Source organism: Crocodylus siamensis, chromosome 1, assembly GCF_052110815.1.
Source record: "Crocodylus siamensis isolate JL-2025a chromosome 1, ASM5211081v1, whole genome shotgun sequence".
Taxonomy (NCBI): Eukaryota; Metazoa; Chordata; order Crocodylia; family Crocodylidae; genus Crocodylus; species Crocodylus siamensis.
The window spans coordinates 299,664,844-299,690,182 of NC_143395.1; positions in this window are offsets into that span (position 1 = coordinate 299,664,844).

Genomic DNA, 25,339 nt, shown 5'->3' on the forward strand with positions numbered 1-25,339 from the left:
ATGATATAAGGCACTGACTATAATATAAGGCCCTTAATACTCAGTGTCATGGCTGCCACATGTTATCTGCTGATATAAACTTGCTTTTTGCTTACGCCCAGGGGCTGAAGTACTGCATATGCAGGTGGGGCTTTTGCCTCTATTACTCACAGTCTTTTCTGCCTATTGGTAGTGATCATAAGTTTACATGAAAATCTTAGGTTTAACCACAGCTGAAAGATCCAAGCCCAATTAGCTTCTTCATGAAACCACTCATATTTTAAATTAGTTTGCTACTTCCTTCTCTCCTATCCTCATTTTAATGAGAAGATTTTAAGTTCAGCACCTTAGCCATTTCTCTCTCCCTCTCTGTGTCTCTTTCTACCCCTTCTTTTTTGTGTATCAAGGGGATTGAGTCTTTCAATACCCATCCATATCCAAAAACATGGGGACTAGAGAATAACACAGTCCACAGCTGCCATGTCATTCTCTTTATTCCCATTTAATTACTTGCTGGCTTTTTTTTTTCTGCTAAAGAAAAACAATCATTTTTCTTTCATAATATTTCAACTGTGTTCCATATTGAAAACCGTAATGTCACAGTTTCTTGAATATAAAGTAAATGAGCTAAAGCCACAGATCTACTCAGCTACCCTTTTGTCTAGCAGATTCTAACAGATGGTATCAACCAGTTGGAACACTCTTAGTTATAAGCCATTAGGATGAGCAGCGGGTCAGAGACTTAAAAAATAGGTAAGTGCGTATTTGCTTTTAAAATGAGTTTCTAACTAGTGAACAGTATAATTTAGTAAAATGGAGGCAAACCAATTTCTGTTATGAAACTGTTGGAATACCAATTTCTAACTCTGGTGATCAGAGCCAGTCTCATTTTTAGTTAGCTATATAGTAAGAAGTAGTAAATGAATGCCTTTGCTTAATTTATAGTTGGATATTCCTCAGGCATCCTAAGAACTGGGTCTCAGTTTTAAAGGCTTGTAAAGCCCTTTTAAGTCACTGGCAAAACTTTTGTTCAGATCCCAACTACTCTTTCCACCACAATATTATTTAAGTGACAGTGAAAGAAAGGCTGAACAGGAGGCATAAGAGGAAAAAAATGTTTAGCCATTTTATGCTAAGACATCCTTGAGATGTGCATTATTTAGACAGTAAACTCTTCAGGGAAAGGATTATCTCTTAATATATGTTTGTATGTTGCCTAGAACAATGGAGGTGTTATATTTGATTAAAGCTTCTATGTTTTCCCACAACACAAATAACCAGAAATACATATTATAGGTTTCTCTGTCTTATCTGTTTTATCTAACTCTGCTTTCTAGACTCTTCAGTGCAAGGACTGACTTAATTTATGTCTTGCAAAACATGAATTAGCATTGTAGTAAAAAACCCTAACCAACAAATAAAAAAAAATCCAACAGTAATAAACAAATTAATAAGGTAAAAAAATTGCTTCTTCCTATAGGAAATACCATATAAAGTTCAAGGAAACTGCTGCAACAATACATATTGCTGAACGTGATCATCACCTACAATTAACATACTGAACTGCATTTTGTTAGAATTCAAAATTATCCATTCTTTCTAGAGTACATTAGTAACACTTGTTATCATTTTGATAATGTTGGTGCTGCATTAATTATCTACTTCCCCAAGTGTGACAGCAATATACTCTGGCCAAAAAAAAATCCCTTTAGCCTTAAATAAGTAGCTTTAAATAATCTTATTTAGCCTTAAATAACCTCAGTAGTTATTTACTTATGGTAAAAAAATCTGGGAAATATTTTAGACTGAAAATTGTGTGTAGATATACAGCCTAGTACAACACCCACATTTTATTTGACAAAATTTCAATTGTGCTAAGATTTGGAAACTGAAAAAAATGTTTTACTTTGGGTTGGCAACCTCAAATCAAAGCATTTGTTTTGTTAAACCAAAGCAAACTGTTTTGCTTCAGATCAGTTTAGCGCTACTCTGTGTAGGCCTAAACTGCTCTGGGAATTGTAGTTTGGTTGTTTCAGGCCCTCTCTATATGTGCAGGTAAAGGTGCAATTGGATTTAAGGCGTGATCCACCCAATTGTACCTCCTTCCATGTTACATGGGCATGGCAGGAAGCATGATTGTGGGCTTGCACAGTAGAGCTAATCTTGCCTTATTGCCAGTGGAGGCCTGAATCGGCAAAAAGCAAGCTCCCATGGTGGGAGCCCCCTTTGCTGTGGGGGCTCCCAGCCTCATGGGCCACGTTCAGCTGGGACTGAGAGTCCTGCAGCTCATGGCGCTCTTGGTTCCAACTGCACTTGTGGCGCAGCCAGGAATGAGAGCCTTGCCAGTGGTAGGACTCTTGGTCCCAGCTGTGTGTGTGGGTTTCATGCACCCCGAGTCTTGGGGATCACTGTTGCTGTGATCCCCTGGGCCCAGTGGTTTCATGCTGGGTATGGCTGGGAGTGCTGTCAGCTGACAGGGCTCCCAGCTGCAGAGAAGACCCTGTTATATGTGCAAATTAAAGCTGGATAGCAATCAGCTATAAAGTTAGTCCACTTTTTCAAGGTGTAACTTCAAAGCTGGTTGGAGCATTTATTGTGTGATAAGTACTTTGCATGTGTAGCTGGTGTCCAGGTAATTGCACTATTAATCAGTTAATTGCACTATACCTGTAACATGTAGAGGGGACATTAACCTTTTATTAGTCAGGTGCCTTGTTTGACCTTTGAACATGTAGCACAGATTTTCTTTGCTGGTGCATCCTGGGCCTCATGGAACCACAATGCATCAAGTAATCCAACTGAGAGTCCTGCTTGCACAGGAGAATGAGGCTAAAAGGGTATGAAATACCTGAACTGCAGCTTTTGAGGGGCACCACTGCTAGCTTTGAGGCACACAGACTAGCAATGAACTGAGATGAACTAAATGAAATGTTCTCCTTTAGTTCAACAAACCAAAATGAAAAGTTCTAATTCATTAATGTCAAAACTTTCAATTTTTTAACGAGGAAAAAAGACTTTAACATTTTTGAGCTGAGACGTCTTGGAATTTCCTGTTTCATGAAAAATGGCTCCATTTATTCTTTTGCTCCCAAGTTGGGATGAAAACAAACTACAACATAACTTTTTTCTGCGTGTCAAAAATTCCAGTGTTCACTCATTCTAGCTGTGTCCCTTATTCATGTAATATGAGTTTCAAATATGGATACTAAAATGTTATTGGATTCACTGTATTCTCTTGCACATGTAGCAATGGTACAGTGGGATTTAACATTTGTATCAAAAGTAACTAAAATCAAGGACTTTGCTCATCACTAAATCATGTCAGAAATGGATACTTTTGCACAAGGAAAAAAAAAACATTAAGGAAGTCTGGCTGAAAAGCTGAGAGGAAATGGATAAATATGAGGCCTGCTTCCTGGAAACCTTCTAACTGTCTCACACTGAGAGTCACTTTGTCTGGTATGCTTTGCTCTCCTGGCACTTCATAACCCATAGCATAACTTTGCACCTCTTTCTTCGCAACCTCCCCTATACACGAGGTGGAAAGGAAAGGGCTGTGACAAAGACTCAGAGATTTATATGTAATTCCCGAATAGTTCTTCACACTTTACTATGCTTATATGCATAATATAAACTGGCCTTAAATGGATTCTGTCATTGTGAAATTATACATTAGACTGAGCTAAAATGTATCTTAAATATATGTCTACTTTTTGTTATGGAAGCAGCAAGGGAAATAAACTAAGGGCAGCCAGGTAGGCTGCTGATTGTTTGCCACAGTGCACACATACTTATATGAGCTGTCAGATATTACCAGTGTTTTTTTTCCCCTAGTTGTATCCCTAGAAAAAAAATCTTATACCCCCTAGCCCCCCTAGGCATGTCTGTTCTCTGCACATCCCTCCCCACTCTATCCCTCCACAGTTAGGCAAGCATGGAAGAGATGCTATATAAGCAGCCATGCATGCGCATAACTCCACTGTGGTGGAGAGGCATCAGTAATCTCTTATAGCTAGCCTGATACTGGAATATTATAGAACAAGGCATATACAAATACACACACACAAATACTGCAAACCGGCTGGCAGCCACAAGGGGCTGAAGGACACACGTACAACAAGGTATAACACTTTCAAGATGAGTACTGTGCTTTACTGTGCGGGAGCCGATTAAAGCTGTCTAAACACCTCATTTCCCTGTGGGGCCCAGCCGCTTGAGAACAATTCAAGCTCTGCTGCATCAGGCAGAGTAACTTCACTTCCACAAAATATTGTTGTTCCCCTCCTCAGTCTGAAGTGATCTGTATCCAGTTTAAGTGATCTTTGTCCAGTTTGACAGGCATCATACTTTTTTCTCTGTACTTTCTCTGTATCCAGCCACCGAGGGTTTTACAGGTAGATACAGGATCTGTGCTTGGGGTCTAATAAAGTCAGATAGTATTCAGATGGCAACCTCAGCTGCCATAGGAGAGAACTTACTCAATGTGCTTTTTTGCTTGGAATTACAGTCTCAACGACTTATATTCAAACAAAGTTCTGATGGAATGGAAACCTTAATAAATCCTGTTGCCAACGATGCACAGCTCAGTAGTGTTCATTATAGCACATATTTCATACCTCCTCTAACTCAGTGGTAAAGAGGTTTTTCTTCCCCCTTCTCCCCCCTCCTCTGGCTGATGTACCACTGTGCAAGTGCTGTCTCCCTGTCTGAAAAGTCAAATGCTCAGCAGTCTCAGGAGTCAAAATTTCCCTGGAGTAACCTGGCAATAGATCCATTTGACCAAAATCATTGTACGGACACATTTAGAAGATTCTCAAGATCTAAACGATGAGCAGGCTGGTGGTACAAAAGTACTTTTTTAGATTGGAAAAGGGTTCACATGTTAGGGCACCAGTTTAGTCATACCTCCGTCATGTTTGGAAAATGATTTTTAATACCCATGTGGAGTGTGGGTGAAGGTGAAAGTTGTCAGGCTGTGAAAAATGGAATTGGTGTTGGCTGACCTGAAATAGGGCCGTAAAGTTCTATTCCTCACAAAGGCAAGATATATTATTGCTGTAACGCCATTATTCCGCTCCATCACTTTTAAACCTTGTTCCCATTATCTGCAAGTTAAATATAACCCTATGTAAAAACAGGAAGGACAGTGCTAAGTTGTCCAGCTTAACAGCACACACTTAAAACATAATAGAGCACTTGTTACTGTATTTTATGGAACGGAAACTCCAAATGTAAAGATGTATTAAGGAAATATCTCAAAGTTATTAGGGAAGGATATTTACAATTACAGATTGCTTTATATTATGCTTTTATGAACATCTCAGGAAATGAAATAGCCCTCAGCTGTAGAGAGTGAAGAGGGAGGTAATTTTCCTTAATACGGGTGATAAAATTAATCTGATTGAAATCGCTAGCGATTATTTCGCAGAATACTGAGTGGCAGTACAATCACTTACACTCTTTTATATTTTTTTAGTCAAAGCTCGTGTAGATGAAAGCTAATTACAAAGTAGTGATGTGAAGCGCTAAGGAAATAGTTTGTATAGCATAGAACAGGCATAGCTAATTGGGGTTTGTGATTACACAGATTGTTGTTAGGGAGAATTAACTACCAGCAGTCTCTCCTGCAAAGCTTCTCATCAAGGGAAAGTAAAAATAGATACTGGATCTGTTATTTATCTAATTATGCCATGAATATTTTCACAAGCATGTTACACACTCTCAAATGGTTTGTTGTTCAAAAACTTTCAGTCTCATGCTGCTTGTGATCAAAGTATCAATATGAAGTTTTTGACACTGGGTTTTCTTCAGTTTATGCTACCAAAATCCTCTTTGACACACTCAGTTCTTCTTCATATAGCCATTCATGGGAGCCTAAACAGTGTGGAAAAGTACATGTTATAGAAACTGACTGACCCCAGTTCATTGCTCATGCATTTATTTCCAATGAAGACAATAGCATTACTTCAGGGGTGAATTTGGATCATGGTCTTAAGTAGACGGGTGGCAACATGAAGTGATCAGTACTTTTGTTATAAAGGGTCACAAAGTATGTAGCATTGTAGTGAGGGAACAAGTTAATAAAACTCATAATAGGTTTCAGTTAGTGTTGATCCAATTTTTACTGCATTGCTATTAGTGATTATTTAGATCTTGTCACTGACCACAGAGTGCTAGGACATTTCCAAAGACTATCAAAAACAATTTTTTTTGCGTAAACTTGCTCGCAGTCTAAAAACCTAAGGCAGATGAAGGGAATGGAAGAAAAAGATGCTATGTATGAATGTCCAGATAGCAAACTCTTACACCTGGGGATAATGCATATGCTATAGGGGGCATTCTAACTTTGTGTGGTGCAGTGTGAGCCAGGGGGAGTCACATGCATTTTATTTACTTTGTGTTTGCTGGTCTATAACTTTTACAGGATTGAAAACTGTCATGTGCTGAAGTCCCAGTGACAATGTGTAAGAAAGAGAAGAAAAGAAATTAAAACATAATTTCTCTATGAATATTGAATTATAGCATACAGTTTAATAATGGATTAAGCAAACATCACCCAAACCACAGGATACAAGTCACTGAGATATGACAGGTCATTTGTTATGCTCACCTCACCTCTACTACCTGATAAAAAGGTGCTCCATTCATTCTTGGCCATCACTGAAACATCCTCTTTGAAACAACATCTCTTTGAATGACTGGGAAACACATGAAAATGGATTGGTTAACTTTAATGCCATTTCAAAAAGAACCCACTGTCAGTAGCACTCCCTGGAAAGATTTTGCCTCCTGATGATATTTTCATGTATAATATGGTGGTGCAGTCTTTTCCAGACAGGGCAGTTGGATACTTCTCAGTTATGCTCTGCAGAGTGTAAGTGGGAGATTTCTGAATAGACAACTGCTTTAGAAAACCATTGTCCATCTGCCTCATCTCAATTTTCTGTTTTACTTACTATATACAGAATGTAGTCATTTAGAATCAATTTAACAGACAGAAAATGAGCAGGTAGTTTGTATCAGTTTAATAATTCATAAAAGAACAGAGGCCTAAATTGTCAGAAATGTTTTCTGACTTTGGGGGAATTATTTGACAAGCCCTGGACCTAAGTGCTGATCTTCTCCATCCCCCCTGACTTAATGTCCCCAAATTAAGACACTGCAAATCAGACCAATTTCTGACAATTTTAGCATGCTTGTATTTTTTTTCGTGTTTCTAAAAGTTCCTTTGTGAAAAGGAAGCAAGGCAGAGGGAGAATGGTTTAGTGAGAAGGACACCATTGTGGAAGGCAGGGCCCCCTGGATTCTGGGCTCTGTTCCTGATGGCTCTTCTGCATTTTGCATTGGATAAAGATCAGTGGGATATTTTCAGATCAGGACCCTGGATTCCCTCCTCTCCTGCAAATAATAGTGCAGCATCCACCATCCTTCCTGCCCAGCCATGTTCCCTGTGCCTTGCTGGCCTTCTGGTCCAACATATTATTCCCTCATGGTATCTTAGTGGGCCAGCTTCAAGAGGAGGACCAGAGAGTCCTCTGGGCAATGTGTAGGTCATAGCCTGATGGATAGCTCACTTTACTGGGATGTGGAAAATCCAGGTTCAAATATCATTTGAGTGAGAGGAACCTAGGCAAGTGCCCTAACTATGAGGCTATCAGGTTTAAAGATGGCAGATACCCCCTTCTTCCTTCAACAATAAACACTTGCTATGCATGCTTTTTCAGAGAGTATAATTTCCGAACTAACAGGATGTTACATGAGTGCTCAGGCAATCCTGTGTCACCCTGGAGCCTACCCGAACATCATGCAGCCTCATGCCATGCTCAGAAAGCAAGCAGAAGGTGAGCATATCTGTATGAGTGCACATAGAATCCAAACTAGGCATAAGTGTCAACAATTGCAGTTACCCAGCCACATAAGTGCTACTTCGTTGCATAAAGCTGAAATAGGATTTGCCCTAACAGCAGTAAAGCAGTTATTGCAAATTACCATTGCAGGTAGTTCTATGTTTCTTTCTGTTGTCACTTGCATCTCTCCCTCCCTTCCTCTGTATTGTGTCCTGAAAACCAGCAGACTGGCTGCTACCTTGAAGCAGGCATGGAACACAGGCATTGCCATCTTAAGCCATGCTAGTGGTCCATCCAGTTCAGAAACCTGTTTCCTAAAGTAGCCAGAAGCAGCTGCTTTACCAGAACATGCAAGAAACACTGAAGTAATCAGTCATAGAAAAAACCCTGTTCAAAGGGAATGTTTTTTTCCTAATCCAAAGGCTGCTCTATGCCCCAAAGACATCCCTCATAAAACTCTTTTTATTTTTAATCCTCTCAATAATTACTCTGGATATTTTTGTTGCCTGTATAAATGTCGGCTACATACAATATTGCAGTATAATAGCCTGGACCAGTATATAATCCTATTTGTTATTTATGTTAACATCTTGGCAAATAATAAAAGACTGAGAAAAAAAAAAGGTGAATTATACTATTAATAGACTTCTTTCCCCATGAAATAGTTATTCTTAAATTATTATGGCTATATTTTAAAATTATATTGTTCACAGCATTATTAACAGTTTGCCACTAGCAATACACTATATTCTATATGTATTATCAGCAATTTCTCTGCAATTCTGTATGAAGGGAAGATAAAAATTATATTATATGGGTGTATGCAAATGATGAAGGGTCTGGACCTGTGCTTAGTAATTCTCATACGCTCCTCTACTTTGTCCACCTCAAATGACAGGTACTGAAAATTAAATGGTTTTCAATAAAAATTCTGTAACCTGAAATGAATCCCCACAGGATAATTAGAATGTCTCACTCATAAAAAGTAATCATGTATCTTCCACTTGTGAAGTATCTTCCATAGCTGATCAGAACCCTGGAGCTGCGGTCAAGTCAGACCTTTAATGCCTAGGAGACGTAACACTGACCTACCCTTTGTAAGTGATAAGTTATTGTGTTGAGGGGCAGTGTAGAGTAGCACTACTAATTCCCTAATGAAAAAAATCCTTCCCAGTCTGGTTAACTAGGCATTAGCTCCCCTGCACTGCACAGCAATGGATCCCTGTTTCACTAGCTGGCTACCCCCACACCCCAAGAAATTTCACATAGCGCAGCAGGTGTGCTCTAGAAGAAATGCTGCCTTTTCTATCTCCTCCTTGCATTTCACAAACTGTATTTCCCAGTCTCTGCCACCACTCTGGTACTGCTGGTTTGAGCTCTATCTCAGAACTCCACAATATTTTAGTACCGACCTGACCCAGGGCTTCTAAGTCAAACAACACAAAAAGAAAAGCAACATATGCCTAGTCAGAAACTACCACGTTCAGCTGCCCACCTAAAAGGGGTTTCCCTGACAATCAATAGGCCAAAATCCTGGAGACAGGAGTTGGTAAACCTAAGGAACTGCCATATTGCTCCTTAATTAGCATTATTTATATGTTTTACCTAGTAGGTCCTTTCGAAATAAGGGCCCCCTTCTGCTGAAATGTCTCCCTCACCTTCCTCTGACATCTGGAAGTTGTCTGACATATACTCCTACTGTTTTGCACTAGGCTTTATCAAAAGTGGACTTCGGATCTTTATTCTGCACTTCTCCTTTCCACTCTACTGCACATTCTCTGTTACTGTTAACATCATTAACATTCTCCCCATCACTCAATTCCAGAACTTGAGTATCCCTTTTGACTCCTCTTTCTCTTTTTCTTGACATCACCCCCTCCACAATCAGTCTGATTAGAAATTCTTTGCTAGGCTTGAGAAATGTCTTGGCTTGAAAGCTTTGTCAAAACTGATAGTTTCACATTTTCTCATTGAAAATTAGCCAGCCAGTTCTGGGTACAGCTTTAATTAAGCTGAGGTTTTGGTGGTGAGCATGTTCTGAGAGTCCCCTAAATAAATTACATAAAGGCCTCCCCAGGCCTATTTTGAATGAATCGATGAGTGAATCAATTCAAGCAAATTCTAAACTGGCTAAAATTCTTGTATAATTTCCAGCCTTCCCCGGAGTTTCAGTATCTGAATCTGAATATTTCCTGTGCCATCAAACATTATTTAGATCACAAACAAGGCTCCATCAGCCCTAGACAAAGCAGCTATCTTGTTGAGTTTTTATAATAACTTAAAATCAGGGTAGGTTGTTTGCTTGTTGTTTCACCCCCCAAACTGGAGAACCAGTGGACTGTTTTTTCCCTGGTTCCTGCCACCTGCCTGATCAAGTGGCAGATTAGCTTTGCCAGGAGTCGAAAGTCTTGCTAGCACAGTTTTCAGGGTTATTGACCCACACAAGACCTCTGACCACATCATGGGGCATTGCCTAGGAAAGGGAGTTTAGATATCATGACATAATTCTTTTCCTCATATCCTGAAAGCTTCGCACTGTTGTACTGCAGCCAGTTTACCAGAAGTAACTGAGGCAGTATAAGCATGACAGAAATTGGTGCATGTTCTGGGAGCTTGTATCTTAATGGGGACCTTTTTATGATGCCTAATGATGATTTCATGAATACATGAAGCAACGATTTATTATACCTTTGCTTTGTTTATAAAAAGCATCTTATTTATATATTTTACTTTAAATCATCACAAATAAATCATCTACATACTAATAACAAACTTTCACTTATTTATATCACACAGTAAAATTCCTTACATAACCTTTGACGTATATTGGGCTTGTCTACACATGCGCTTTATTGTGCATTAGCTTATTTTAATGTGCATTAAAGCATCACAACGCTCCCACGCTTTTGCTAAGAAACAACTATACCTAGTTAGGCTGACAATATATTTGAAAAATTCAGCACATTGCTGTGTATACAGTACAGATGGCAAAGCATGTAAAGTATTTTCCATGAAAAAAATTTAAATGTATGTTAATTAAAAAAAAATTCCCATTTTTTTAAAGTTTTTCAATAATAGTACAATAACAGAAACCCAAAAGTTAGCATTCAAATATTTGGGAATAAAAATTCAGGTTTGGCAGGAAATGTTCAATTTTGAATACTAAAACTAGAAAAATGTAACATGCCTATTTTTTTTGCTATATTTATTAACTCTTTTAATTTTCAATGCCATATTTACTGATCATTAGCTAGATTTGATGGAAAAAGCCATTTCTATTAAAATATGTTCCAAGCAGTTCAAGTATGTCTATACATATTCTTATGCAAAGAGAAACTTATTATTATATATAAGTCTGCTTTAATAAAACTTTAAAGTTTCATGGATGAAAAATTAAAGAAAGGAATTGCTGTATTATATTAATATGAAGAGCCAAAAGCTAAAAATGCAGACACAGCCTTAATTCTCTTCCCTGGTATGTATGTGATGTCATACAAAATAAAAATCATGTAGGCACACCAGCCACCTTGCATGCCCCCATAAAGAAGAAACAGGAGTTCTGAGCAGAAGATAATTCTCTTTGCTATGGGAAAACCCCCAGTAATATGGAACCACCACTGTTAAAACTCCATATCACCTCCCTTTCTGGTGGCTGGCCTGGTGTGCATGTCAACACACCAAAAAGGATGTAGTTGGTACACTGGTGCAGCCCTGAGCAGCCAAGCATAAATGAAACTATGTGGGAATGCACTACTCACCTGACTGGCCTTGAGGCTGGAGCACAGAGGTGGCCGCTGAAGGTTTCTCAAAGACCACAGAATAATACTGTATGCCTTTTTCTCCTTGTAAACTCAAATACATGTGTAACATCACATTAATTTGTATATTTACACAATGATGCTGCCACACCAATCCCAGTTGTTACGTACTTTTTGTATGCATTAACAATCCAGTAGTAAAAAATAAATCTATCATGTTCAACACCAAAAGCAAACACAGTGAGTACGCAAACCCTTTGCCTACCTACCTGCCCCTGCTTGTAAATCCTTTGCAAATAAATGGTGTTTGTCCTATTTCATGAAAGTCAATGGTTATGGACTATTTCAGATCCAAGGGAAGTACATTTTCCTTATGGTGGATTCTCCTACTCCCTTTGAAAAGCAGAGCCCCACTAAATGCAAATTACATAGGAAAAGAGGTAATCTTCCAAGTAGGCTGGTGTCAAACTGTTCTCATAAACAATACCTTAAACTCCCACCTATAAGCCAACAAGGAGTCATCATATAGCCTGGATCATCATCAACAAGCCTCGATCATATAGCACATGTTCCTGGTGATTTGAGCCAGCCACCATATTCCATACCAGCTTCACTTTGAGTGGAATACTATGAAATATGGTGATATTTTCCCCCATTGTTGTCCTCTTTCACATTACGTCGTTCTGAGTTCCAAAGCCAAATGATCGAAATCTGTGAATACTCATGCAATACAGCTATTGGTGATGGCCTAAGAATGGTATTTAAAAGGTTGCTTTTTGGGAGTTGGCTTATAGGTATATGGCTATGTATTAGAATGGTTCAGGATGGGCAGCAGGGGTTAACTGATTTGTAAAAGCCTGGGCCACACTCACACAGTTTCATACAGCGTTCAAAGCAGACAGGCTGTCTAACACAACAAGCCCAATGGATACACACACAGTCTTAGAAACCTGGGGCATCTACCATACTGTTCCATAACATGAGATAAGGTGGCACCAGCTAACAAGGCCCCAGAGTGGTGGGGGGGGAGGTTGAATCCCAATTTTGAAGGAACAGACCAAATTAGGAGGAGGCCTAGAAAGATCAAATTAGTATGTGTGCATGTTATGAGCTATGGGGACTTTTGACAACCACACAGACACCAATCAGCAACAGCTGTGGACCAAGAGTCATCAGGACTCATCAGGAGGGAAGGAGAATATAAAAGCAGAGACTTGAGAGTAACAAAGTGGTTCCTCTCTGTCCCTCCTCCTCCTCCTCTCTGTCCTTCTCCTGAGAGGGTCCCTGAAAGGGATCCCCATCCCTGTCCCCCAGGAAGGGTCCCTGAGGCCACCATGGACAGAGGGCACATCACCAGCCTGTCACATCCATCCCATTGGAGGCGAGGGTGTGGGCTTTTGCCTGCCACCTCCAGGCTGCTGACATACTGACATCTGACACCTAAGAGAGAGCCTCAGAGTGCTGACTGCATCCTGGTCAGATGCATCCTGACTCTGATGACAGCCCCAGGATTGGTAGTATATAGAATTGCTTGATTGCTTTTCTTGTTTCTTTTCTGTTATTACCATGTATCAATACGTTTGCTTATTATTGAATGGAAAGGTCATGATTGGTCTGAGGGTAGGTGGGTCTGAGGTGGGTGGGTCCCCACAGAACAAGGCATCTGGGTCCTAAATCCAGAGCCAACAATTGGTACATATGCTAATTATCTGGCCTTGTCATAACGGGTTTGTATGCTTTCTTAATCTTTTAAACACAATAAACTCTTTTCTTCCTGATGCATGTGTTTTAATAATTTTGTTTGAATCCATATACCACCCAGTTTCTTTTAAGCAACAATATTTCCTACCAGAAGCTCTAGGAGTGGATACATTCTCACACCAAATACTTTCCTAGATGCAAAAAATTCAGGGGTCAAAGAAATAAACTACACAGCTACCCTCTTGGAATTCTAAATGGCCTAAATACAGCAACAAATGTCTCTGTTTTTTGGTCTATTGGGCCTGTAGAGAGGAGCTAAATATAGTTTAGTAATTACTTAAAATATAAATGATTTTTCAGGGACTATTTCTGGCATATGCAAAATAGCACATATTCGTTCTACAAGAATGCTGCACACGTGTCTGAGACTGTAAAAGGTAACTCTCCATTGCATTCTTCCATTGTTTTGTAAACAGTGGACTTGTCTCATGTCTACATGAGATGATAGCTCATTGCTACAGCGACGTAGTGTCAGCGGGCACTAACCATGACACTGCTGCTATTGTGCAGTAGCTTGTTCCTACTGTGCAGTAGGGTTGGAAAGGACCTGTGCGCCGCCAGGACCACACATTTCTGGTGAGTATTGTGCAGTTACTCAGTACTTGCTTTAGCAAGGTCTTCTCTTGGATATTTTACTTATGCATCCTACTGTGCAGCTGGTACTTCACAGTCATTTAATACTTGCTTTAGTAAATGACTACATGGTACCAGCTGCACAGTGGGGCACATGTGTAGACGTGCCCCAAATGTACAAGTGTAGAACTATTTGGCTAGATATCACCAGAAGCCTGCTCTTCCAGGCAGCTTAAGAGGTTTGCAGAAGTGAGCCCATAGCCCTTTAGTAACTTCTTTCTTTATTAAGCACATGCGTAGGAGACCCACACATGTAGCGCACCTCAGGACCTGTTCTTCCTGCATTGGCTTAAATAGTAAGCCCTGGTTTAAACTCTAAGCAAAGGTAAGGAAGGCATCAACAGACATTTAACATGATCAAATCAAAGCAGTTTAGTGAGCACTTAACTTTACAGCACAGGTATCCCCAGTCATCCTGCCCAAATATGACTGTGGTAGATTTCTTAAGATATGCAGGGGGGAGTTCCTTAATGTATTTTAGCAGCTTTATATCTGGGAAAAGGTTTTGGATCAATGGCCAGGCAAATCTTTAAAATTCCAGCAAGGTGTTGATGTGTCTGAGATATGCAGTTCTTAAAGTGGCCATTAGCAAACAGGAATCCTTATCACAGCCTTACTTGTTCCTAATGATTTGGAGCATCTCACTGCCTAAGTGAAGTTAGCTCTACAGGCATACACTTGATATTCTTTCTTTGGTATACACTGAAGTTCAGAGAAAAAAAAATCTGCTGCATATTCTCAGCCTGTAACTTTCAAAGGCTCACAACTTTCTCAAATAAAAGTGATTTACTTTGGAAAAAGGTCTTACCTTGCTCCTCAAAGAAGGCTGTTTTCATGCCAGATTTTTAGGCCAGACCCCAAGCATTTTGATTGGTGCATTATTTGAAAAGTTTAAAGGGTGTTTTTATGCAGGAGAAAATTAATTCCCTTGATGTTCAATCATGACAAAATAATTTGTGCTCAGCCATTTTTAAAAGAGTCCCTGCATGCAAAACCCATTTGGCATGGTCAAAGGAGGAGGGATGAGAAAAGAAAGGTTGGGCACCAGATACAGGTCCCTGATCCTGTGGGAGAGTCTGAACTGGCCCTATTCCAGTGCCCTACTCCAGTGCATCTGCCACTTCAATGCTGGCTATTCCGGAAGTTTGTAGTCTCTGGTTTCATCCCTGGACCTAAGAAACCATCTTATGTGTCATTTTTGATGAAAACTTTTCTATTGTAAAGTTCTCAACTAGCTCTATTTAAACAAATACATGGTAACAGAAGGATTTAAACAAAAATTACTTGCCTTAGACTCTGAGTATAGACATGCAAACAATTTACTGTAGAAAGAGGAGGGTTTTACTATGCATCTTCTGATTACCTGCTCTATGGTAAATGACCAAATGCATACTCTTACAATGAAGAAAAAGTGGAAACTAAATTGCAGAGCCTGAAAGAAGGACACATTTCCCCCATCGTTTTCCCATACCACAGGGTAGTACTGTGCACATAGACAAATATAACAGGGCAGCTAATATGGGCATCAGGTGTGCACTAAGCCTTGCTCCTTCTGCTTTAGGGTAACTTGTTCACACATCTATACCCTCCAGCTGCCCCTGACTGTGAGCAATAAGCAGTAGTGTGACTAAGGCAGCTGCCTCAGGCACCAATTTTGGGTGTGTACAGAAAAATAATGGCTGTTGCCAAACCCCCAAAACTGTGCTGGTGGCACCAGCAGCCAGAAGTTGCTGCTGCCAGCTGCCCTGTCACACCTTTACCAATAGGCTAGTATAAAATACTTGAATAGTACACAAAGATAGGAATTTCTCAACTAACTAATGGTTTACATTTTTCTATTTGTACACAGATTTTCAAGATACTGTTGTTAAACACATAATAGCAGCAGGTGTGCTTATTTGTCAGTTGAAGCAATTTACGATTGTTTTGCCCTGTTCTCCTTACATTTTTGTTTATTTTACTACCCAGTATCATCTCCTATGGGTTCAGACACACAGCACAATTGCTATGGAATAGTTTAGTTCTGATTTTACTCCATAATAATTTTACTCCATGGTAAGGAGTGGTCATATTGTATCATGAACTGAACGAATGTAGCTGATGTTAACTTGGAGTATAATAATAGTGAAATATAACCATGTTAGTCTTGCCCTGTAAGCAGCTTGAAAACTCCATTATGTATCCTTCTGCTTGAGGTAAGGGAATAAACTCTGTATAGCCTTTATGTATGAGTGTGTGTGTAAAAGGGTGAATGGTGAGAGAATGGCATAGAGGCAGAAAAAGAACAAGGCGCCAGATGTGTAAATTACCAGCCAGTAACTAACTAACAAACGGCTGAAGAATCCCTTTGAAGCTTGAGGGCACAAAGGAGATAAGAAGAAATGCTGCCATGTGGGCAGCAAAAACACTCCAAGGCTAAGATAAGCTGAAGACAAAAGAAGAACAACCACAAAAACAGAAGCTGGGTATGGAAAAACACCAAAGCACTAAAACAAAGGATGCCAACCCCTATAAAGTAACACTTTGCAAATGCCAAGTTGGGTGAGTCTCTTTCTCTACTGCTGTTTCATCAGAGCACAGATGCATCTGTGCACCCTGCTCCAGCTGTTATCTTCAAATCTGCTATCTTCAAATCATCATCATCTACTCAATAAGCCTGGGTTGGCTACCCTGGGCTGATATTGAGCAACTGTTCCTGGTAACTATATCTGGTGTATGTGTAGATGAAATGGTTGTTTTGTGTATGCATATGCCTGTGTGTAATGATGTGTATGATGATGTGTGTGTGTGTGTGTGTGTGTGTGTGTGTGTGTATGAATGGTGTATCTGAACTTCTTTGTCTAACTCATGTAATCAATAAATGCGGCACCTTGCCTTATCCCCCTTTATAAAGTCTCACTCGTGATTTGAGCAATTGGCAATTTGTTTAACACAAGCACATGACCTTGCATGTCTGAATGTGGCCTGTATGTCTGCTCCATTTTTGCAATGAGGTAAGATCCTATATAGTAAACAGATTGCATGACCACACCTTACATATAAATAAACAACAATTAAAAATAAATGTCTTTTACTATTTATGGATACAGCGCCACATGCGATATGCTGAGGTTCTTCAAAAAATAATTTAAAAAAATAATAAACAGTATCAATAGCATTAAAATAATAACAAAACTCCTATAATATTTTGTATTTGGACTATTAAATATTAATCCATCAACATGCAGTGATTGGCTTAAGAACTAATAGGCAACAATTTCAAACAAATAGAAATAATCATACAAACATACATACAAAACAAGTATTCAGTATAGACACATGAAGGGTCCAGATACAGCCTGTTCTTTATATATTCCCAATATCTTAAATCAACCAGTCTTATGAGTATGCATGCCCACTCTTACTTGGGAAATAAATGGTTTAATATTTCCTTATAAGCTGTGTGTTGCTTAGCATGCATAAAGACCACAGCACAACAAATGTCAGTTCCTGAACATAGTATGGCATTTCATTCAGTGTGGGATGAAAAGTGTCATATCAAGAGAATTGCCAAGAACAATGCTTCTGTAAAAATTAGAATGATTATATTGTTTGTTGCTTTGTCAAAATAAAGGAAAAATGGGAGAGAACAAAAAGTGCACATGATAGAATCAAAAAGCATATCATCATATTAAGATCATCAACCTACACAGAACAGAGTTTGTTGCATCATAAATTGCTATCTAAGCCCATTCCTTCAAAAATTAACTGGTATTTTAATTACAGCTGTAGTACTGGGTAATGGGAAAAAAAACATTCTTACATTGCCACTTGTGAACAATATGTTTTAGGAATAAGGAAATCATGGGAGGCCAATTTTCACAGGACATGATTTTCTGCAAATTTGCTTTATCAGTCCAGGAACCTAGGAGAATTCTCAGGTTTACTTTTCAGGGCAGATATTTATTTAGTGTTCTAGAAAAGACATGTCTGCAACAAACAAGCATATTGGTGACAGCACAATGGTTAGGGGATATATGTGAAGCTATATAGTTAAAAATTAGCATGAAGCTAAAGGTGTTATGTCAGAAAGAAGATGAGTAGGCTGGCTTTTATCTTGTTTGGCCAGAATATGTACAACGAAACATTCTTTTCGAAGCTATAAAGTAGAACAGGGGAGTAAGTTAACCCTGTCCATTTAAAAATGGAATGAAATTGATGTAGGATGGATTGATTACAAAACAAAGATATTCTGGCCCATCTTGAGTAACTGCCTTCTGGAAATGTAAAAGGGCACAATTAGTAGTGAACTCTGCTGAGGAAATAGTCAATGACCCATCATGTTTTCAGCATGCAGATATGTGTTTGGTAATAGTTCATCTTGAGAAAGAATCTGTTTAGAGTCACCAGTTTGCAGTGTAGAAATGTAAATATCATTTTATGTATTTCATAAAGGTGCAGCCATTTAGGAAATGCCTTTCAAATAAAATTCAGCTGTCCAGTTAAAAAGATCCTTTTACCTTAAAGTTCATGTTGACCGCAAAGACTGTCTACATTGGCTCCATGACATCTCAAGAAGAGAGCTGCCTAAAAATAAACCCAGCCCTCTAGCCCCATGTCCATATGCTCTGAACTGAGAACTGATGTAGTTAAAATGCACTAGGAATGCTGCCTATCACAACTCTCAAGCATGAACGTGGGCCCTGAAGGCTGCGGGGCACAGCGAGCTCCCGCAGGTGGTGGCGGCACGGTTGGCAGCAGGAGCATGGTGGTGGCAAGTGGGGAGCTCCCACAGGCAGCTGCAGCACTGTCAGCTATGGAGATTGGGGTGGGAAGTGGTGAGCAGCGATTGGCTCTGCAAATACCTGCAGATGCTCTCAGCAGTGTTGGCAGTAGCCAGCAGTGATTGTGGACCTCCCACAGGTGCCGCTGGAGGTGTTGGCAGTGAAGGAGCGGGGGTGGCAAGTAGCAACTGCCCACAGGCACCTCTGGCAGTGTTGACGGCGCCTTTTTGCAGGGGGTGCACTGCCACACTCAGGGGGTGCATGTGCACCCATGTACACCCCCTACACATTGCCAATACTCTCAAGCATGCTAGAAACAGAGATCTTGAGAATGGTAGCAGGGGCTGCTGCAGAGTATCCTCAGTTCTGAGTCTGGGACAGGTCAGCGGGACTTACTACTTGGCAACAGGTTTGAGAGAGGCACAGCACTACCATAAACATATCCTACAACCCCTGCCAGATGTTCAGGTAAAGGCATGATGGGATCTGATGCACAATCCATGCAATTGTGCTTTCTGCGATGCCACATGTGCGTGGCAGGTGGCATGATTGTGGGACCGAACATCAGATCCCATTGTGCCTTATTGCCCGTGCAGGGGGCATCTGGGATCACAATCCCAGGCTCCCCCTGCACCTGCATATAGCAGTCTCCTGTGGCAGGGAGCCCTGTCAGCTGATCTGATCTCCTAGCCACAGGGGCATGTCAGCTGTGGCTGGGAACCCCATCAGCTGATTTGGGCTCCCAGCCATGGGGGTGCACCATGAGTCCCTGCAGCTGGAAGCTCCCAGCCTCGGGGGCACATGGTGCACCCCCATGAATGGGAGTGCCATCAGATGAGTGGGCTCTCAGTCGTGGGAAATTGCTACTTGCTGGTGCAGAGGGAGCCTGGGATTATGATCTTGGGCTCCCTCTACAATGGCAATAAGGGGCCAATGGGGCTCCCAGCCCTGGGGGAGTGGGAGTGCACCTGGCCAGATGTACAAGCCACAAAGTTATTACAGATTTTTTGTATAGTAACTTTGTGGCTTGTTCCTTGTTTTATGATGTCATTTACTGCTTTAACTTGTGGCTGGGTTACAATTTAAGACATGAGTAAGTGGTTAAATACATCTTAAGTGTAATATGTGGCAGAGGCCTCAGTCTCTCAATCCAATGTCCTGTTCATTACTCACTCTGTTTGCATACGAAGAGTTAGTACCTGTGGCCCAGATCCTAACTGACCTCTAAGATGCTGTAGCTGGATTTAGGCATTAGCTAAGTGGAAATTAGGCATCAAAGCAATCAAGAGGAATTCAAATCAACCCTGCCCAGCGGCTGCAGAATTGTTTAGGTGCTAGAATTCATTGAAAAAGCCCGAGATAGAAGCTGTTTAAGTTACATGGTTTTCTGTAAGCAGCATGGTTTAGATCGGTAGTGAAAAGAATACATATTCACCCTTTGGTGAGGGTGCAACTCTTAGACCAGGTTCTGCAATTTTTAAACCAGTTTATGTATGCCAAACTTCTGTTCTGGGTATAGAACAGTCTCTGATCACTAATACCTGTAAAAGTATAAAGCCTATACCTGGCTTAGGTGCCTCCATTTTGGCCTGCAAGTCTGCATAGGCACTTTTAGACTTTGCTATTGTATATGTTAAGAAGCAATTCAGATTGGCCACTTGGAACATAACTCCTTCCTCAACTCTGTTGTGAGGCACTTCAATTCCTACTCCCTGCTTGGCCAAACTCCGAGTGTGTCCACATTCAGAAAAGCTTGATGGCAGCAGAATCCTTTCTGTTCTGATGGCACAGCAACACCACCCCTCTATCTAAAGGCTTCTGCTGCTATCCATTAGGTATATCCAGGCTCCTTTCAGAAACAGAAGCCATCCTGGGTCCACTTGGCACTCAGCTGAGGAAGTAGAATTGTGCAGATCTAGTTCTGTGAACCTCACATCTTGGCTGCCTACTGGGCCAGCTTCAACAGGGGGTAGTGAGGGCCTGTCCAGCCCAGCTGGAAGCCTAGTGTGTTCTTTTGGGAAGTGGGAGTTGTGGATCAGAAACCAGTCAGGATGAGACAGGAGTAGAACTCGGGTCTTACACTTTCTGGGAAAGTGCTCCTTCCATTGGGCTGTTTGACAAAATCCGCTGTGTCTGGTTAGCCTGTGCTTTATGCAGAATTCTCTGCTGCTACAGGTAAAGGGGTTCTGATTCAGCTAGACACCCTCTGCCTGAGTAATCTGGATCCCAGCATGGCAGAAGTCCATCCCTTGGAGCCTTAAACCCAATGTCTAATCTCAGAGCAGGATCAGGAATCCAGACAAACCCTGGACCTAGCATTTCTTATTGGCTAAGTGTAGATGCCTGCCTGCTGAGTGACTGAGCTCAATGGGAAGCAGCTTTGGGAAGCACCACGGTATCTTCATTCACTGTGCAGGAAGTGTATCAATTTAGGTCATGCCCCTGGAACAAAGCACCTACGTTTTAAGTGTCATAAGGCCTAAAATGAGACACTTCAGATGTCTAATATTTCAGTTATGGACTGCTAGAAATATATTATTAATTCCCTAATATTTAAATAACGTTTTACTGTGCATAGCCTTCAGTATGCTTAGCAATTTGCAGCTGAGTCTTTATAAAATAGATGACTACACAATTAGATTAAAATCTTATTAGTTTTGCCTCCAAAAGTATAGCTTTTCTAAGTCTCCAGGGGTGTTCATTGATCTAGGCTTATAAGTAAATGCTTGAGGCCCTCTGTAGGCTGATGAAACACATTGTTTTACTGAGAGGATTTCAGATTCAGTTGCCAACTTCCCCTCTACATCATTCACATGCACTTACTGACTTCCACATCCATTCTTTTTGCATGGCCAGGATACCTTCCACCAAAGGAGCAAATCATTACTTGGTAATTTATTTCTTATGAAATGACATGTCAGGGTATTTTTTTAGTTTAACCACAGAGAAATACTCAATATTTGTACTCAAATGCAAGCTAGTCTTGGAAAAATATAGATATATGAAATGATTGAGTTTGTCTCCTTTTTTGTTCACTTGTATTCTGTGGAAAAATATGAAGTGTTGTAGTGGTGGGTATAAACTCTCTTCTCTCAAATCTGACTTTGAAATTTGGTTTATTCAGAACGTAGGGATACATATGAAATTTAATCAGTATCTCAAGTCACATTATGTACTCTCTGTTCTACAGGAACTGAGCACATAAATTAGCTGAACTGGGAGCTAGTCCCAAATCTGTCCTTACTTGGCTAAGTACCTTTTCCAAGGAACTTCCAGCAGGGGAAGCTCTTAGCACATCAGTCTCTCCACAGTTCTTTAACAGACAGCAAAGTTTAGTCAAGACTGAGCAGAGGGGGAAACCATAAATGAAAAACTCAAGAAAATGTAATAAGTCGTTGTATTAGCACTTAATGAGAACATAGTCCAATTAATGCCTGTGTTATATTTTACCAATTACAGGTATAAAAGTTTGTGTTTATGTGTGTAAATGCAGCTTTTAAAGTGCTCTTAATAAAAGTTTGGAATTCATAATACTCCATCGACAGGAGAACAGTGAGTGTGAGACTGATAGCCAGCCTACAAGCTTTGTATTTTGTACGCTAATCCCTCATCTGTGGGTTACTGAAAACTACTTGCATTTTTGTTCCCGATTCACCTTGGTGAAAAACCCAATTCCGTATATGATAAATCCAGTGTCTGCATAAAGGCAGTCACCTAATTGCACAGTGAAGCAGAAGAAAGCCTTGCAAATGGTATACAATTTTCAAAGTGTTCCAAGCCTTAGGCAAAAGCCTTTCAACTGTGTCTAAAACTGAATGATAAAATATGTTGTACAAATTATCTGTGAACAGGAAACATGTGGTAGTGGCAGGGGACTGAAATGTAACACTTGTAAAGAAATGGGAACTGCCAGTCATTTATACCCTTTTACTTTTTCTTTCACTTGCAAGTTCCATCATATTTTTTTCACTATCAGTTGATGTTCAAGTTTATAATAAGACGTTTATCAGATCTCACGAGGCCAATTACAGCTTTGCATCAAAAACAACCAACAAATAAACTCCTGCATGAGGTTAAAGGTTTAGTTTTGTCTTTCTTCATATTCTTAAAATGTTTCTGTTTTATCGTTTTGAGGATGCATGTAGGTGGAATTCTGAAAAAAGCCTGAAATGATTCCAAGCCACAATATTTTAGATCCAGGTAATAATAAATGGAGAAAACTTTCTCAACTCATTTCTACAAAGGAAGAAGAGAAACTAGGAAAGAAAGAAAGAAAAAAAACAATTACTGTACAACATGAACCAAAAAAGCTTCTATTCTGAAAGCTCATTTCTGTTTTCCCACTTTTAAGTTGCTAGAGTAATGGGGTATCTTGTATCTCCTGATTTTTAAAGATGTAATCTTCATCACCAGTACCAACCACTGTGCACTGTGGTCCTCATTGATGGGATTTTTTATAGTCTCCCTGCAAAAAAAATACTTATGGGGGAAAAAAAACCTATTTATATTTTTGCTTCACCTTGCAGAAACAAAGTAAACTCTTTTCCCAGGTGTCAGGATATTTTTAAAGAACCACAAACTTTTGTCTTAAATCTAGCACTTAAAAAAAGAAAGGAACTCAACCTCTAGACAAGTCCTTTATGACTTGTATTTTGCAAATTATGTAGCTATTTGAGCTGTAATCTATCAAAGCACTTAAGTGCATGTTAAACTTTAATCATGTCTGTAAATCCATTGTTGCTTGGCAAATTATTGAAGTACTTTGCTGAATGACAGCTTTAACTTTTATTAAAAAGGCATGTTCTGGGTTTTGATACTCTTGTTATCTATTACTTTTCTAATTAGAATACATAAGGTATCCTCAGTATATCTGAGGCAGATATTCTGAGGACATTCACAGCATCATGCTAGCTTTGCTAGTGGTAGCCTAGTGAACTGGTCAAAATGTGGCATTGCTCTCTCAAGTTATTTGTCAGTTCTTCCACTGACCTTATTGTTAAAGCTGGGCTAAGGAGGAAATCAAAGGTTTCTTCCTTTTTTTCTCATTCTGTAGACTTCTACATAGTGTCTTCAAATGTTCTTACAGGAATTCAAAAAGATTTAAAAAGAAAAAAAGGGAAGAGGGTTCTGCTTATATCAGAAATAAAAAAACCCTTTTTTTTAGTGGGTGGAAGGTCTTTAAGAGATTAAATTACTAAAAGGCATTAATCATCATCAGGAATTAACTGGGAGGTAATGTGGGTACTGATTAGCTCACTGGACTGGGACTCAGGAGTAGAGAGCTGGGCAAATAAAGACATTTTTAGTTCAGTGGACAAGTAAAAAAACAATTGGTACAGGCCTAAGCAAAGCACTTTGTTATTTTTTTAATTTTTCAGTTACATGAATAAATGTTCAAAGCATTTCATTTTCTTGTTTATCCCTCCCTATACCCTCCTCACCCAAGTATCCCATAGGGAATGCTACCAAACTTCATTTAGCTTTTGGATTATTTAATCCTTCCTGAAATGTTTCCATTTTTTCCTCTCTATTTTTACATGTAGGTCAATTCATGCATATATTTATTAAGAGAAAAGTTGGAAAGTAATAGTTAAAAAATATGGAAGTAAAATGTATTTCAGCATTTCTGAAGTGCAAAATGCAATATTTTGAAATTTTCAAGATTTCCCTCCTTCCATCCACACCTTTTGTGAGCAAAACCATTTGCCCAGATTGGCAAATAGTTTAGATAACTCCAAAACCACTATGGATGGACTTATTATTTAAAAGAAAAAAGAAAAAAATGCAGCTCTACCTATGATTTCTAGGTCATATGTTCATAGCTGCCGCTTGCTAGGAGACCTCAGCAAAGTCAAGTCTTGTTTTTGTGTGGTATTTCTGCCATCTGTTCACTGGGGATAGTAATACTTCTCTCCTTTGTCAAGTGCTTTGAAATCTCCTGATAAAAAGTACCATATAAGAGCTGGATAGTAATATTATTAAAGCCTGAGCACCTGGAAGGTATTTTTAGTCAGACTGTTTTAAATTCTTTGCTTCCTTTGCTTCGTTTGTTTCTGTGAAGTCCTGTTTAAATCAGCTCCTGATTAAGAGTCTGAAGAAAAGCTGTTTTTGAAAGCTTTCAACACCAGTTTCTATTCCAGTTCTCTTGTCATCCTGAGGGCCTTTGGAGGAAAAAAAAAGAGTAAAGACAAAACATGATATACCTGATATTTCTCTAGCTGGGCATCCTCTCCTGAACATTATGGAGCCCTCACCCATGAGGAAATATCATGATCAATTTTACTCTTTTCCTTCCCATTCCTTCCTTTTCCATTGAATAAAATAGTAAAATGCCCATTGACTGTTTTGGGACTAGAGGTCAACCAACTGCTGAGTGCCACTGAAAACTCCCAACAATAAGTAGAATAGGGAAATTTCCATGGCTACTCCCCGAGCTTCTGCTTTGGAAGGTGCCAAACGGGAACCTTTCACCAGCGCTAAATTTAACTGAAATGTTGTGAAAAAGTCAAACATCATTGGCTACCTGGCCCCTCAAGTAGTAAGAATATACTTTCACAGAGTAGAGTAAAGCAGTGCTAATATGCCCCCATAGAGTGGA